Consider the following 15,826-nt stretch of genomic DNA (forward strand, 5'->3'; position numbering starts at 1 on the left):
GCTGAGCTCCTTGTTACCGTTACTTGCTGAGCTGCTAATGTTCTGTGTACTGAGCATGCCTCCAGTACTTCTTGCTCGGTTAATAGTGCTTTATTAATTAGCTTATTGCTCCTAGCTGTTCTTTTCATACAGCTTATCGCTGGCTGCAAGATACGTATCCATCAACTCATGGGACAGCTTGGCCATCTTTCAAACTTTCAGGATGAAATCACATAACAGGCAACACGTAGCAGGAGTGTAAAATGTTACACCGTTGTTCACAGGGAATGCGATGAGTTAGCACCTGTTATACTGGGACTACTTATGAGCTCACATACAGAATGATGTTATTTGTAAAATTGTTATTTACTGTACGTAATGGATAAGTGAGGAAGTGTGTAAGTATTCCAGAATATGCAGTACGGCTCAGCTTCTTCACTCTGTTCATTTTGGCACATCAGAACCTGTAAATATGTCTGATCCCATTGTGCTTCAGATTTTCAGTGCCTGTATTGAATGGTACGTAAAATTCATTCACACCATGCTGTTAGCAGATCGAATGTCAGCATATGTATTAAAGTTTGGCACTTTGCCTATATCATCGTCACTGCATTCATTGTGTGAAGTACTCGGAGACCTGTTGGTGATTTGATAAAGTGCTGTATAAATGCAAATATTTATTTTATTGCTCAAAGGTAAGTACCATTGAAGGAGGCCATTTGGCCTATCCAGCTCATCCTTTCATAGAAACCTATGGTCCCCTATCACAGCACACAATTGCCTGTAAATAACTCCATAGTTTTCTCTCCACTACCCTACCTGGTGACCATTCCATGTATTAATCACTCTTGGTGTGAAGAAGTGCTTCTGACATCATTGATCCAGTGACAATGAAGGAATAACAATATGGGGGAGAAATTGGGTATAGCCCCGTTTGGGGCGCTAGTCTGGCGAAGCGCAAAGCCTAGTGCCAGTTGCGATTTAGCGCCACCTGGCACGATATTGGGTCGTTGCGCCCCTGAGGGTGATTGCGGCGCTAAATCAGGCACTGCACGAGGCTCTTAAGGTGCTAACTCGGGGGCGCAACCCAATTTAGCGGCGGCGGGACGCAGCGCAGGTGCTTTCAATAATCACTTTCCCTGAGACACACTGGCACCGGCCAGTTCTTAAAGGGGCAGGTCAATTGGCATCACCAGACACACTCACTGCCTTGTAGGCCTTCAAAGCAGCGGGAGCCTACCTGTGGCGCACCAGCCTAGCAAGAAATGGAAAGGGTGAGGCAGAGGGCGGAACGCCTCACTGATGGGGCATTGGATGCTTTGGTTGGCGCAGTGGAATCAAGGCCAAGGAAGATGGTCGGAATGTGATTAATGTTTTGGACAGTCTCCCGGGTGTGAGAGGCAGTTATGTGTCAGTGTATTAGTTTTGCTTTCTGTTGCCATAGCTTTCTCATGTTTGAAGGGACCACATTTTGTGTAATGAAACACTTTCTTCATTTACAATGGCCATGCCTTCTATTTACATGCATCTTGCCCTTCACAGGCTTGGGGGTATCAGACCGGTTCCATTCCTGTTCTTGGAATGGCAGCAAGCATTCCGTGAGAGGGGCCTAGAAGCTACTTCTGATCAGCCTCTGACGCGCAGCCTGAGAAGAGCCGCTCGCGTAGAAGTTCAGGCCAGCAGGCATCTTCTCAGCCACCGAGAGAGATGTCCTGCACCTTATCTGAGGCTGCAGATCTGGCTGAAGCAGCTGGCACAGCTCAGCCACCACCTTCTTTCTAAATCGCAGCCTTCTGACACACTGCTCCTCCGGCATGTTCATGCAGGAAAACTGCTGTTGGAAAACCCTGCCAGCGTAAGGTCTGCTGTGGCGACGTCTGTTGGCCCTCCTCCGTCTGGCCATGCCCGCCCCCCTCTCCCAGCGTCTCAGTGCCCTTTCCAGATTATTCAGCAGCAGGACGTTCCCCTCCAATGCAGCCCCCATAATAAGTGCCCACAGGAAGGTTCCCCGTTGTCAAGGCTCACCAACAGCAAGGTGATGGTCAGAAGGCTGAAGATCGTCTGCCTGCGCTGGCTCAGTGGTCAAATGGCTCTCAGTGTGCAGCTCAGCAACTCTTTGTAGCTCTCGAGGAAGTTGTGCACCAAAAATGGCTGCCGCTTTTAAACCACACCAGTCCCCTTTAAATAACGCTCCTCCAGCCCAAGAGCGACTTGGTAAGGTCCAGGTAAGCTGTCACTATTAGCGCCAGGTGCTACGGAGGGGGGCGCCACTGAATTTCCAGTCCGGGGCACCCAAAAGGTGTTGCACACTCAAATGACATCATAATCAGCCTACACCCATGAGTGGGCGCTAAGATTTAGCGCCGGCGCTAAATGCATGCTCAATATGGGGCGAGGCGCTAGGCGCCTTGCGCCCGCCCGGAAATTGGCTAACGCCCCACTTCTCGGCCTCTTTAGGCGTTAATCGGTGGCGCAACCAGCTGAATTTCTCCCCCTAAATGTCCAAGTCAGGATTCACACAACACCAGGTTATAGTCCAACAGTTTTATTTGAAATCACAAGCTTTCGGAGCGCTGCTCCTTCGTCAGGTGAAGTGGAGAGATGCCTATAGACACAGATTATATAGTCAGAGAATAATGCCAGATGATTATAGGTAATCTTTCTAACTTGTGTGACTTCTTACATTTGTCCACCCCAGTCCAACACCGGCATCTCCACACCAAGTCAGGATGGTGTGTGACCTAGAAGGAAACTTTGAGGTGATGGTGTTCCCATGCATCTGCTGCTTTTGTCCTTCTAGGTGGTGAAGGTCATGGGTTTGAGAGGTTCTGCTGAAGAAGCCTTGCTGAGTTGCTGCTATGTATCCTGTAGATAGCACACCCTGCAGCCACGATGGTGGAGAGAGTGGATGTTTAAGTCAGTGGTTGGTGTGCCGATTAAGCTGACTGCTTTGTCCTGGATAGTGTTGAGCTTTTTCAATGTTGCTGGAGCTGTACCCATATAATAATAATAGTAATAATAATAATCAACTTTATTGTCATTGTTAGTGCACAAGTGCAGTACAACGAAATGTAGGCTTGCGGCTCCCGAGAGTGTACATTTAGAATAAGACATTTAAACATTCAACATTCATTTGGCTTGTAATACATTAACATAAACATAACCATAATAAAGTGCATTGGCAGATGTGCAGGCTTTAGAGTTTATTTGTGGAGTTCAGTAGGATGACAGCCCTGGGAAAGAAGCTGTTCCTAAATCTGGTCGTTCGGGTGCGAATGCATCTGTAGCGTCTCCCAAATGGCAGGAGGGCGAACAGACTGTGGCTGGGGTGGGTAGGGTCTTTGATGATGGTCCGTGACCTCCGTAAACAGCGTTTCTGGTATATGTGCTCTATGGTCGGTAGCCAGGTGCTGGTAATGCATTGGGCAGTTTTGACTACCCGCTGCAGGGCTTTCCGGTCATAGTAGCTACAGCTGCCATACCACACTGTGATACAGTTCGTCAGCAAATGGGGAATATTCCATCACAATCCTGACTTCTGTAGGTGATAGAGAGGCTTTGGGGAGTTAAGAGGTGGTCACTGTTGCCAATGCTGTCATGGAAAGATGGATCTGCGACAAATAGATTGGTGAGGACGAGGTCAAGTAGGTTATTCCCTTGTGCTGGTTCTGGCACCACCTGCTGCAAGCCCAGTCTAGCAGTTATATCGTTCAGGACTCGGCCATGTTGGTCAGTGGTGTTAATAACCAGCTTATCTTGGTGAGGAACATTGAAGTCTCCCACCCAGAGTACATTCTGTGCCCTCGCTACCCTCAGGGCTCCCTTCAAGTGGTGTTTAATGAGGAGTAGTGTTGATTCATCAGCTGAGGGAGGATGGTAGTTGGTAATCAGCAGGAGGTTTCCTTGCCCTTGTTTGACCTGAAGCCGTGAGACTTCATGGGGTCCAGAGTCAAGGTTGAGCACTCCCACTCTACCCTGACTCCCCATGCCAACCTGCATTCTCCTCCCCTTTCCCCATCCTAACCTTACAATCATAGAAACATAGAAGTTGGGGCAGGAGTAGGCCATTCGGCCCCTCGAGCCTGCTCCGCCATTCAATGAGACCATGGCTGATCATCCAAATTCAGTACCCTGTCCGTGCCTTCTCCCCATATCCCTTGATCCCTTTAGCCTTAAGAAATATATCCAACTCCTTCTTGAATATATTTAATGAATTGGCCTCCACTGCCTTCTATGGCAGATAATTCCACAGGTTCACCACTCTCTGGGTGAAGAAATTCCTCCTCATCTCTGTCCTAAATGGCTTACCCCTTATCCTTAGACTGTGACCCCTGGTTCTGGACTCCCCGGCCATCGAGAACATCCTTCCTTCATCCAGTCTGTCCAGTCCTGTTAGAATTTTATAAGTTTCAATGAGATCCCCTCTCATTCTTCTAAACTCCAGCGAGTATAAGCCCAATCGACCCAATCTCTCCTCATAAGTCATTCCTGCCATCCCAGGTGTCAGTCTGGTGAATCTTCGCTGCACTCCCCCATGGCAAGAACATCCTTCCTCAGATAAGGCGACCAAAACTGCACACAATACTCAAGGTGTGGTCTCACCAAGGCCCTGTACAACTGCAGCAAGACATCCTTGTTCTTGTCTGTAATGTCCGAGGATCAATAATACTCAGACTGCAGGAGAACAATAAAACAGGTATTTACTGAACAGAGAGTAATTCAAAACTGAAATACAGAAGCCTGCTATGGCTTTATATACAGGGGTGGTCACTGCCGGTACTCGCATTTGGGGTGGTTGGCTCGTAGCCCATATTCCTGTAATCTCGTGAGCACCTGCTCCAGGTTGGCAAGGTGTTCACTGTCATTTTCGCCCATAACCAGGATGTCGTCCAAATAACACTGGGTCCCCGGGATCCCTTGCAGGACTTGTTCCATCGCCCTCTGCCAAATAGACGGGGCTGATGCTACCCCGGATACCAGTCGATTGTACTGGTAAAGGCCTTTGTGAGTGATTGTCGTGAGGTATTTCCTAGACGCTTCTTCCACCTCCATTTGTAGATACGCATGGGCCAGATCAATCTTTGTAAAGCGTTTCCCTCCAGATAGTGAGGCAAAAATATCTTCTATCCGTGGAAGTGGATATTGTACTGTGTGCAGGACTGGGTTCACAGTTACCTTGAAGTCCCCACAGATGCGAACCTTCTTCGGTTCCCCAGGCGTGCTGCTCAATGATTTCTTCATTACAGGAATGATGGGTGTGGCCCACTCGCTCCAGTCCACCTTGGACAGCACACCCGAACGCTCCAGACTCTCCAGCTCTGCTTCAACGGCTGGGCGGATCGCGTAAGGTACCGGTCTGGCCTTAAAAAAATTTGGGTTTGCGTTATCTTCGATTTTTATCGTTGCCGTTACTCCTTTTAGAGTCCCAAGTCCTTGTTGGAACACCTCTTTCGCGTCAGTTAGAATTTTTGACAGTCGCCCAGGTGTGACATCATCATCCTTTTTATCAGTCACAGTTAGCGCCTGAATGGAATGCCAATCCAATTGTATTTTTCGGATCCATTCACATCCCAATAATGGTGGTCCTCCATCTGGTAGTATATATAGATACAGTTTCTGTGTTTCCTTGCCGTTGTATTCAACTGGCACCCTTATTTTTCCTCTGGGGTAGACTTTTTGCCCCGTGTATGTCTTCAATACAATGGACGTGTCCTTCAAGGGTATGTGTGAGAATAGCCGCTCATAGTCTCGTCGATTCATGACAGTTAGGGCTGATCCTGTGTCCAATTCCATCTTTACTGGGGACCCTGCTATCATGAGGGTGACCCAAATGTTTCGTGATCCTCCTTTGCGATCACGTTGTGTAACTTTAGACAACTTAGTCTCCTGCTCCCGGAGTCCTTATCACTCTCCTGATCTTCCGAAATACTGTCTGTCAATTTCTTTACTTTCTTGTACTTTTCCTTAGTAGTTCTTGTAGTGTTGGTTTTCTTTCCCAACCTGCAGACTCTTGCTATATGTCCCATTTTCCCACATTGCCTGCATACGTTGTCCTTAACCCAGCAGTCCTTCTGATCATGGGTTGTTCTGCCACAGCGATAGCACTTTTCTGCTCCATACGCCATTTCGTTAGCGCTGTATTCCTGTGGTTTCTGTTGTATTTCCGCAGCTCCCCGTGCTGCTGCTTCGTAGGATACTGCCACGCTGAAAGCCTGTTCTAGCGTCAGGTCCTTTTCCGAAAGTAGTCGTTTCTGGGTTCCTTCACTCTGGAGCCCGCAGACAAACTTATCCCGCAAGGTGTCTGCCAGTCCTGCTCCGAACTGGCAGTGCTTCGATAACTTGCGTAGTTCCGTAAGATAGTCAGCATTGTTCTCATCTTTGTGCTGGTTTCTTTTATGGAACTTGAATCTTTCTGCTATCAGCAGCGGTGTAGGTTTTAGGTGTTCCTGTAAGATATTAACAATCTCTTCAAAACTTTTCTCCATTGGTTTAGCTGGGGTAATTAAATTCCGCAATAGGCCGTACGTTCTCGCGCCCATCAAATTTAATAATACCGACACATTCTTTCCATTGGCCACCTCATTGGCATTGCAGTACACTTCAATTCTTTCCACATACGTGGTCCAGTCTTCTACCTCGTTGTCAAAAGCAGTGATACTGCCACTCTTTGGCATCTTGGGTTATTTAAAATGGCGCCTCCCGTGCTTTTTCTTCTTCCCCAATGTAATAAAATGGCGCCTCCCGTGCTTTTCCTTCTTCCCCAATGGAATAAAATGGCGCCTCCTGCGCTTTTCCTTCTTCCCCTTGCTGCCACGCTGCTCCTAGCATTCTACAGGGTAATGGCGGCGACCCGCGGCTTCGGCGCATCTCACTTTTCCTTCCCCGCATTCTATCCTCTCCACGCTGCCCAGTTCTTGAGCACCGACCGCGCCCTGTGCGCTCCACCGTCTCTCTCTCTCTTCCTCCCGACTACGTTGCACGGCCCCTTTGCAGAGCTGCTCGATCGAGCCCGAGCCCGCCGCAGTCCGGAAGGGTCAGCACACTACCTGCTACCAGCACGACTTGCTGGAACACCTCGACTGGGGAGCCAGGCCCAGCTCTCCACAGCCTCCCCTGCAACTCTCCGATGGATCCCTGGGCGGTTGCCCGCGGTCGACGCCCGCCGTTCTGACTTCAACCTCCAAGAAGCTTCTCTTCAGGGAAAAGATCCCCGTGAGGTGATGCAGTACTGCAGGTGAGTTCAAACCTGCCCGTCGCCAGTGTAATATCCGAGGATCAATAATACTCAGACTGCAGGAGAACAATAATACAGGTATTTACTGAACAGAGAGTAATTCAAGACTGAAATACAGAAGCCTGCTATAGCTTTATATACAGGGGTGGTCACTGCCGGTTCTGCAGTATAGAATCAGTTCTTCTCTTAAAGGCACTTACACAACATTGTCCTCGAACCCTCTCGCTACGAAGGCCAACATACCATTTGCCTTCTTAACCGCCTGCTGCACCTGCATGCTTACCTTCAGCGACTAGTGCACAAGGGCACCCAGGTCTCGTTGCGCTTCCCCTTCTCCCAATCTTTGCCGTTCAGATAATAACCTGCCTTCCTGTTTTTGCCACCAAAGTGGATAACCTCGCATTCATCCACATTATTATACTGCATCTGCCATGCATCTGCCCAATCACCCAACCTGTCCAAATCATACTGGAGTTTCTTGGCATCCTCCTCGCAGCACACATGCCCACCCAGCTTTGTGTCATCTGCAACCTTGGAAATATTACATCTAGTTCCCTCGTCTAGATCATTCATACATATTGTGAATAGCTGGGGTCCTAGGAACGATCCCTGCGGTACCCTACTAGTCACTGCCTGCCACTCGGAAAAAGACCCGTTTATTCCAACTCTTTGCTTCCTGTCTGCCAACCAGTTCTTTATCCAAGTCAGTACCTTGCCCCCAATCCCATGTGCCTTAACTTTACACACTAATCTCTTATGAGGGACTTTATCGAAAGCCTTCTGAAAGTCCAAATACACCACATCCACTGGTTCTCCCTTATCTATTCTACCAGTTACATCCTCAAAAAATTCCAGTCGATGAGTCAAGCATGATTTACCTTTTGTAAATCCATGTTGACTTTGTCCGATCCTGTCACTGTTTTCCAAGTGCTCTGCTATTACATCTTTTATAATGGACTCTAGCATTTTCCCCACCACCGATGTCAGGCTTACCCTGTTTTCTCTCTACCACCTTTTTTGAATAGTGGGGTAACATTAGCTATCCTCCAATCCATGGGAACTGTTCCAGAGTCTATCGAATTTTGGAAGATGACCAGCAATGCATCTACTATTTCTAGGGCCACTTCCTTAAGGGATTTATCGGCCTTCAATCCCCTACTCTTTCCCCATTCTGACCTTACAATCCCCTCCCCTTTCCCATCCTAACCTTCCATTCTCCTTCCCTTTCCTAGCCTAACTTCTTAACTCCCTTCCCCTTTGTCCATCTAATCTCTCCATTCGCCTCCCATTTCTTGAATGAATCATTTAATCAATTAATTTTGGTTCCAATCTTTTATTATCAATATGTCTGAGAGGAATCTGTTGTTCAAAAACTCTCAAAAGAGGAATGACAGCCTTTGTATACAATCTTCATATTAATTATGTTCTTGAAGGACAAATCAAGATTTTACAAAGGTTCATTAAACGCTGTTGGAGTAAATGGGTGGAACACAATGAATCTGTGAGAGTGTGGACAGAGTGTGAGGAGAACAACACCATCCTCTATATTCTGTGAAAATGGGGTCTACATTTAATGGGAAGCAACAATCTAAAGGATTGAACAGATCATAGGATTTTTTATATGCACTTGGATTCTGAACATTGTGAAGGCTCTTTACAGGGACTTCTCTGCTTTCGTCACCTCTGCAGAGACCTCTGGAGACCCTCCTGGAGATCTGCATCATGATATTGCTTTGGAAGGTGCCTCAGGCAGAAAGGGTGCTGGATTCTCTGTGGCTGGACCAACAGAATTCTTTTTGGATGTCTGGCACCCTTCCTGGATTTCCATACACAGGATATGGATGGCGAAGGAGATAGGATAGATAGTGATTTTGGCTTTCTAAGTTCCTTCAGCAGGTTTCCTGTTGTTGTATTGGCCAGACTTTCTTACTACGATCTGTCCTGGATTAAAACTAGGGCGGGGCATTCCTTGCATGGTCTGGAGCTTTCCCATCTGCCCCATGTCCACGTTGTGGATGGAGGGGTCCCAAGTCCTTGGTATGCAGGTTCCATCACACATTTTATGAATTATTTCCCTAAATGTATATGCTGATTAGCCTGGCTGAATTTTCTAATCCAAATGGGCCCTGTAATGTGACGTGTCAACTGCACCAACAGTTGACCTCTTCAGATACCCACTGAAGCATTCTCGCCTCATGACTACTCAGGAAACAGTTGCATTGGCAGTGGGATGGAATGCAGGTTGTGAGTGTTGCTCAGGGGCTGCTCATGAATGGCATGGCAATTCAATTGGGAATGTTTCATGTCAACTGGCTGTGTAGCACCAGAAGGCAAGTTGTGGTACTAGTGTTGTTAATTAATAACTGAATGGCCGTTATCTGCTCTTGGGCTCAAAATGATTGAAATGATTAATGCTGAATTCAGAAGTCATTGTAACGAGAGTGTGTGAAACCAAGGCCAAAATTGTGCACAGCAAGGTCCAACAAAGTGTGTCAGGTATTGCTGATATAAAGTGCGAGGGGAACAACGTTACCTGCAACTGGTGCATCATAACTACAGTACCTCATAGTCACTACATTACAGCTCACTTCATGTCCTGAGAGTATAGTTTACTTCATGTACTGACAGTATAGCTCACTTCATGTACTGACAGTATAGCTCACATCGTGCACTGACAGTATAGCTCACTTCATGTCCTGACAGTATAGCTCACTTCATTCATTGAAAGAATAGCTCACTTCATGTACTGACAGTATAGCTCACTTCATGTACTGATAGTATAGCTCACATCATGTCCTGAGAGTATAGCTTACTTCATGTACTGACAGTATAGCTCACTTCATTCATTAACAGAATAGCTCACTTCATGAACTGATAGTATAGCTCACATCATGTCCTGACAGTATAGCTTTCTTCATGTATTGACAGTATAGCTCACTTCATGTACTGACAGTATAGCTCACTTCATGTCCTGACAGTATTTAGGGAGCTAGGTAGCAGATTAAAAAGCACGATCTCAAAGGATGTAATCTCTGGATGTAACTGAACCAACCAGGGGGCAGGCAATCTTAGATCTGGTCCTGTGTAATGAGACAGGATTAATAAAAATGTCCTAGTAAAGGATACCCTTGGAATGAGTGACCATAATATGGTTGAATTCCAAATTCAGTTTGAGGGTGAGAGAGTTGGATCTCAAACCAGCATACTAAGCTTAAATAAAGGAGACTATGAAGGTATGAGAGTAGAATTGACTAAAGTGGACTGGGAAAACAGATTAAAGTGTAAGACGGTACAAGAGCAGTGGTCTACATTCAAGGAGATATTTCACATCTTTCAAGATAAATATATTCCACTGAGGAAAAAAGGGAGTAACAGAAAAGACAGCCATCCGTGGCTTAGTAAAGTAATAAAGGATAGTATTTGACTGAAAACAAGGGCATATAAATTAGCCAAATCTAGTGGGAGGATAGAAGATTGGGAAGCATTTAAAAGCCAGCAAACATTAACTAAAACATTAATTAAGAAAGGGAAGATAGATTATGAAAGTAAACTAGCAAAAAATATAAAAACAGATAGCAAGAGTTTCTACAGCTATATAAAAAGAAAAAGGGTGGCTAAAGTGAACGTTGGTCCCTTAGAGGATGGGACCGCGAAACTAGTGGTGGGGAACATGGAGATGGCAAAGACGCTGAACAAATATTTTGTATCAGTCTTTACAGTAGAGGACACTAAAAATATCCCAACACTGGACAAACAGGGGGCAATGGGGGGGAGGAGCTAAACACGATTAAAATCACTAAGGAGATGGTACTCAGTAAAATAATGGGACTTAAGGCAGATAAATCCCCCGGACCTGATGCCCTACATCCTAGGGTCTTGAGAGAAGTGGCGGTAGGGATTGTGGATGCATTGGTGATCATTTTCCAGAACTCCCTGGACTCAGGAAAGGTCCTGGCAGATTGGAAAACTGCTAATGTAACACCCTTATTTAAGAAGGGAAGTAGACAAAAAGCTGGAAACTATAGACCAGTTAGCCTAACATCTGTGGTTGGCAAAATGTTGGAGTCCATTATTAAGGAAACAGTAACAGAGCATTTGGATAAACATAATTTAATAGGACAGAGTCAGCATGGTTTTACGAAGGGGAAGTCATGTTTGACAAATTTGCTCGAATTCTTTGAGGATGTAACATACAGGGTGGGTAAAGGGGAACCAGTGGATGTAGTGTATTTGGACTTCCAAAAGGCATTTGACAAGGTTCCACACAAAAGATTACTGATCAAGATAAAAATCACGGGATTGGGGGTAATATACTGGCATGGGTGGAGGATTGGCTATCTAACAGAAAACAAAAAGTTGGGATAAATGGTTCATTCTCGGGCTGGCAATCAGTAACTAGTGGTGTTCCGCAGGGGTCAGTGCTGGGACCCCAACTCTTTACAATCTATATTAACGATTTGGAGGAAGGGACCGAGTGCAACATATCCAAGTTTGCCGACGATACAAAGATGGGAGGGAAAGCAGTGAGTGAGGAGGACATAAAAAACCTGCAAAAGGACATAGACAGGCTAAGTGAGTGGGCAGAGATTTGGCAGATGCAATATAATGTTGGAAAGTATAATAATAATATAATAAACAACTTTATTGTCATTGTTAGTGCACAAGTGCAGTACAACGAAATGTAGGCTTGCGGCTCCCGAGAGTGTACATTTAGATTAAGACATTTAAACATTCAGCATACATTTGGCTTGTAATACATTAACATAAACATAACCATAATAAAGTGCATTGGCAGATGTGCAGGCTTTAGAGTTTATTTGTGGAGTAAGTCCAAAGATGTGCGAGTTAGGTTGATTGGCTATGATAAATTGACCCTTAGTGTTAGGGGGATTAAATACGTGGGGATAGGGTGGGATATGTGTTGGTGTAGGGGTTACGGGGATCGGGTGGGATATGTGTCGGTGCAGGCTCAATGGGCCGAAATGGCCTCTATCTGCACTGTGGGGTTTCTGTGATTCTGTGATTCAGTAGGATGACAGCCCTGGGAAAGAAGCTGTTCCTAAATCTGGTCGTACAGGTGCGAATGCATCTGTAGCGTCTCCCAGATGACAGGAGGGTGAACAGACTGTGGCTGGGGTGGGTAGGGTCTTTGATGATGGTCCGTGACCTCCGTAAACAGATTTTCTGGTATATGTGCTCTATGGTCGGTAGTCGGGTGCCGGTAATGCGTTGGGCAGTTTTGACTACCCGCTGCAGGGCTTTCCGGTAATAGTAGCTACAGCTGCCATACCATACTGTGATACAGTTTGTCAGGATGCTCTCTATTGTGCAGCGGTAAAAGTTAGAGAGGATCAGGGGTGACAGGTTACATCCCTTCAGCCTCCTTAGGAAATATAGGCGTGTGAGTTTATGCACTTTGGCAGAAAAAATCAAAGAGCAAGTTATTATCTAAATGGAGAGAAACTGCAAAGTGCTACAGTACAAAGGGATCTGGGGGTCCTGGTGCATGAAACACAAAAAGTTAGTATGCAGGTGCAGTAGATGATCAGGAAGGCCAATGGAATCTTGGCTTTTATTGCAAGGGGGATGGAGTATAAAAACAGGGAAGTCTTGCTGCAGTTATACAGGGTATTGGTGAGGCCACACCTGGAATACTGCGTGCAGTTTTGGTTTCCATATTTAAGAAAAGATATACTTGCTCTCGAGGCGGTTCACAGAAGGTTCACTCGGTTGATTCCAGAGATGAGGGGGTTGACGTATGAGGAAAGGTTGAGTAGGTTGGGACTCTACTCATTGGAGTTCAGAAGAATGAGAGGCGATCTTATCGAAACATATAAGATTGTGAGGGGGCTTGATCGGGTGGATGCGGTGAGGATGTTTCCACTGATGGGTGAGACTAGAACTAGGGGGCATAATCTTAGAATAAGGGGCTGCCCTTTCAAAACTGAGATGAGGAGAAACTTCTTCACTCAGAGGGTAGTAAATCTATGGAATTTGCTACCCCAGAGAGCTGTGGAAGCTGCAACATTAAATAAATTTAAAATGGAGATAGACATTTTCCTAGCAGATAAGGGAATTAGGGGTTACGGGGAGAGGGCAGGGAAGTGGACGTGAGTCTAGATTCAGATCAGCCATGATCCTATTGAATGGCGGAGCAGGCCCGAGGGGCCGTATGGCCTACTCCTGCTCCTATTTCTTACGTTCTTATGTTCTTATGTTACTCCCGGTGCCACGTGCTAGTGAGTATAGGAATAGGAGGATAGAGCAGATGAATGTGTGGCTAAAGATTTGGTGCAGGAGGCAGGGCTTTAGTTTCCTGGATCACTGGGTCTGCTTCTGTGGAAGGTGGGACCTGTACAAGTCAGACGGGTTGCACCTGAACCACAACGGGACCAACATCTTTGCGGAGAGGTTTGCTTGTGCTGTTGGTGGGGGGGTGGTTTAACATAAGAACATAAGAAATAGGAGCATGAGTAGGCCAATCGGCCCCTCGAGCCTGCTCCGCCATTCAATAAGATCATGGCTGATCTGATCCTAACCTCAAATCTACTTTCACTCTCCATCCCACCCATGCCCATGTGATCTCCCGGGAGAGGCGAAAAACCAGATAATAAACCCAATGGCCAATTTGGGAGAAAAAATCTGGGAAATTCCTCTCCGACCCATCTAGGCGATCGAAACTCGTCCAGGAGATCACTCTGTCCCTGTATTTCCTGCAGTACTTACCTTCTGTAAGAGGTGATCTCCACCCCAGCCAGGAACAGGCCCAATTTACTCTTGAAGGACTCCTAGCTGGCAGCCTGTTCCCGAGGTCTCCACTAATCCCTGTGAATAGAACCATCTCCTGAAATCTAACACAGAATTAGAACACAAGAAGTAGTAGCAGGATCAGGCTACACGGCCCCTGGGCCCGCTCCGCCAACCACAGGGCCATGACCGATCTGAACCTAGCCTCATGTCCGATTTCCTACCCGCTCCCCGTAACCCCTAATTCCCCTTACTTCTAGGAAACTGTCTATTTCTGTTTTAAATTTATTTAATGATGTAGCTTCCACAGCTGTCTGGGGCAGCAAATACCACAGACCTACCACCCTCTGAGTGAAGAAGTTTCTCCTCATCTCAGTTTTGAAAGAGCAGCCCCTTATTCGAAGATTATGCCCCCTAGTTCTAGTTTCACCCATCATTGGGAACATCCTCACCGCATCCACCCGATCAAGCCCCTTCACAATCTTATATGTTTCAATAAGATCGCCTCTCATTCTTCTGAACTCCAATGAGTAGAGTCCCAATCTACTGAACCTCTCCTCATATGTCAACCCCCTCATCCCCAGGATTAACCGAGTGAACCTTCTTTGTACTGCCTCAAGAGCAAGTATGTCTTTTCTTAAGTATGGACACCAAAACTGTATGCAGTATTCCAGGTGTGGTCTCACCAATACCTTGTACAACTGCAGCAATACCTCCCTGTTTTTATATTCCATCCCCCTAGCAATAAAAGCCAACATTCCATTGGCCTTCTTGATTACCTGCTGCACCTGCATACTAACTTTTTGTGTTTCGTGCATCAGGACCCCCAGATCCCTTTGTACTGCAGTACTTTCCAGTTTCTTGCCATTAAGATAATAACTTGCTCTATGATTTTTCCTGCCAAAGTGCATAACCTCACACTTTCCAGTATTATATTCTATCTGCCAAATCTCTGCCCACTTACTTAGCCTATCTATGTCCCTTTGCAGGTTTTTTATGTCCTCCTCACTCACTACTTTCCCTCCCATCTTTGTATCATCTGCAAACTTTGATATGTCACACTCGGTCCCTTCCTCCAAATCGTTAATATAGATTGTAAAGAGTTGGGGTCCCAGCACTGACCCCTGCGGAACACCACTAGTTACTGATTGCCAGTCTGAGAATGAACCATTTATCCCAACTCTTTGCTTTCTGTTAGCTAGCCAATCCTCCACCCATGCCAGAATATTACCCCCAATACCGTGATTTTTTATCTTGAGCAATAATCTTTTATGTGGCACCTTGTCAAATGCCTTTTGGAAGTCTAAATACACTACGTCCACTGGTTCCCCTTTACCCACCCTGTATGTTACTTCCTCAAAGAACTCAAGCAAATTTGTCAAACATGACTTCCCCTTCGTAAAACCATGCTGACTTTGTCCTATTAAATTATGTTTATCCAAATGTCCCATTACTGTCTCCTTAATAATGGACTCTAACATTTTACCAACCACAGATGTTAGACTAACTGGTCTATAGTTTCCAGCCTTCTGCCTACTACCCTTTTTAAATAAGGGTGTTACATTAGCAGTTTTCCAATCTGCCGGGACCTTTACTGAGTCCAGGGAGTTTTGGAAAATGATTACCAATGCATCCACAATCCCTACCGCCACTTCCCTCAAGACCCTAGGATGTAAGCCATCAGGTCCAGGGGATTTATCTGCCTTAAGTCCCATTATTTTACCGAGTACCACTTCCTTAGTGATTTTAATCGTATTTAGCTCCTCCCCCCCTAGAGCCCCTGTTTGTCCAGTGTTGGGATATCCTTAGTGTCCTCTACTGTAAAGACTGATACAAAATATTTGTTCAGCGTTTTTGCCATCTCCA

The 15,826-nt window shown here is 46.0% G+C and overlaps 1 protein-coding gene across 1 annotated transcript in view; it reads left to right on the forward strand.

Moving 5' to 3' along the window:
- Window positions 1–15,826, forward strand: part of LOC147116043 (ciliary rootlet coiled-coil protein 2-like) — a 76,577-nt gene that overhangs the window by 10,632 nt on the left and 50,119 nt on the right. The gene's annotated exons all lie outside the window — the stretch shown is intronic.

This window comes from Somniosus microcephalus, chromosome 6, assembly GCF_052327205.1.
Source record: "Somniosus microcephalus isolate GS21.2 chromosome 6, FLI_Smic_1.0, whole genome shotgun sequence".
Taxonomy (NCBI): domain Eukaryota; kingdom Metazoa; phylum Chordata; class Chondrichthyes; order Squaliformes; family Somniosidae; genus Somniosus; species Somniosus microcephalus.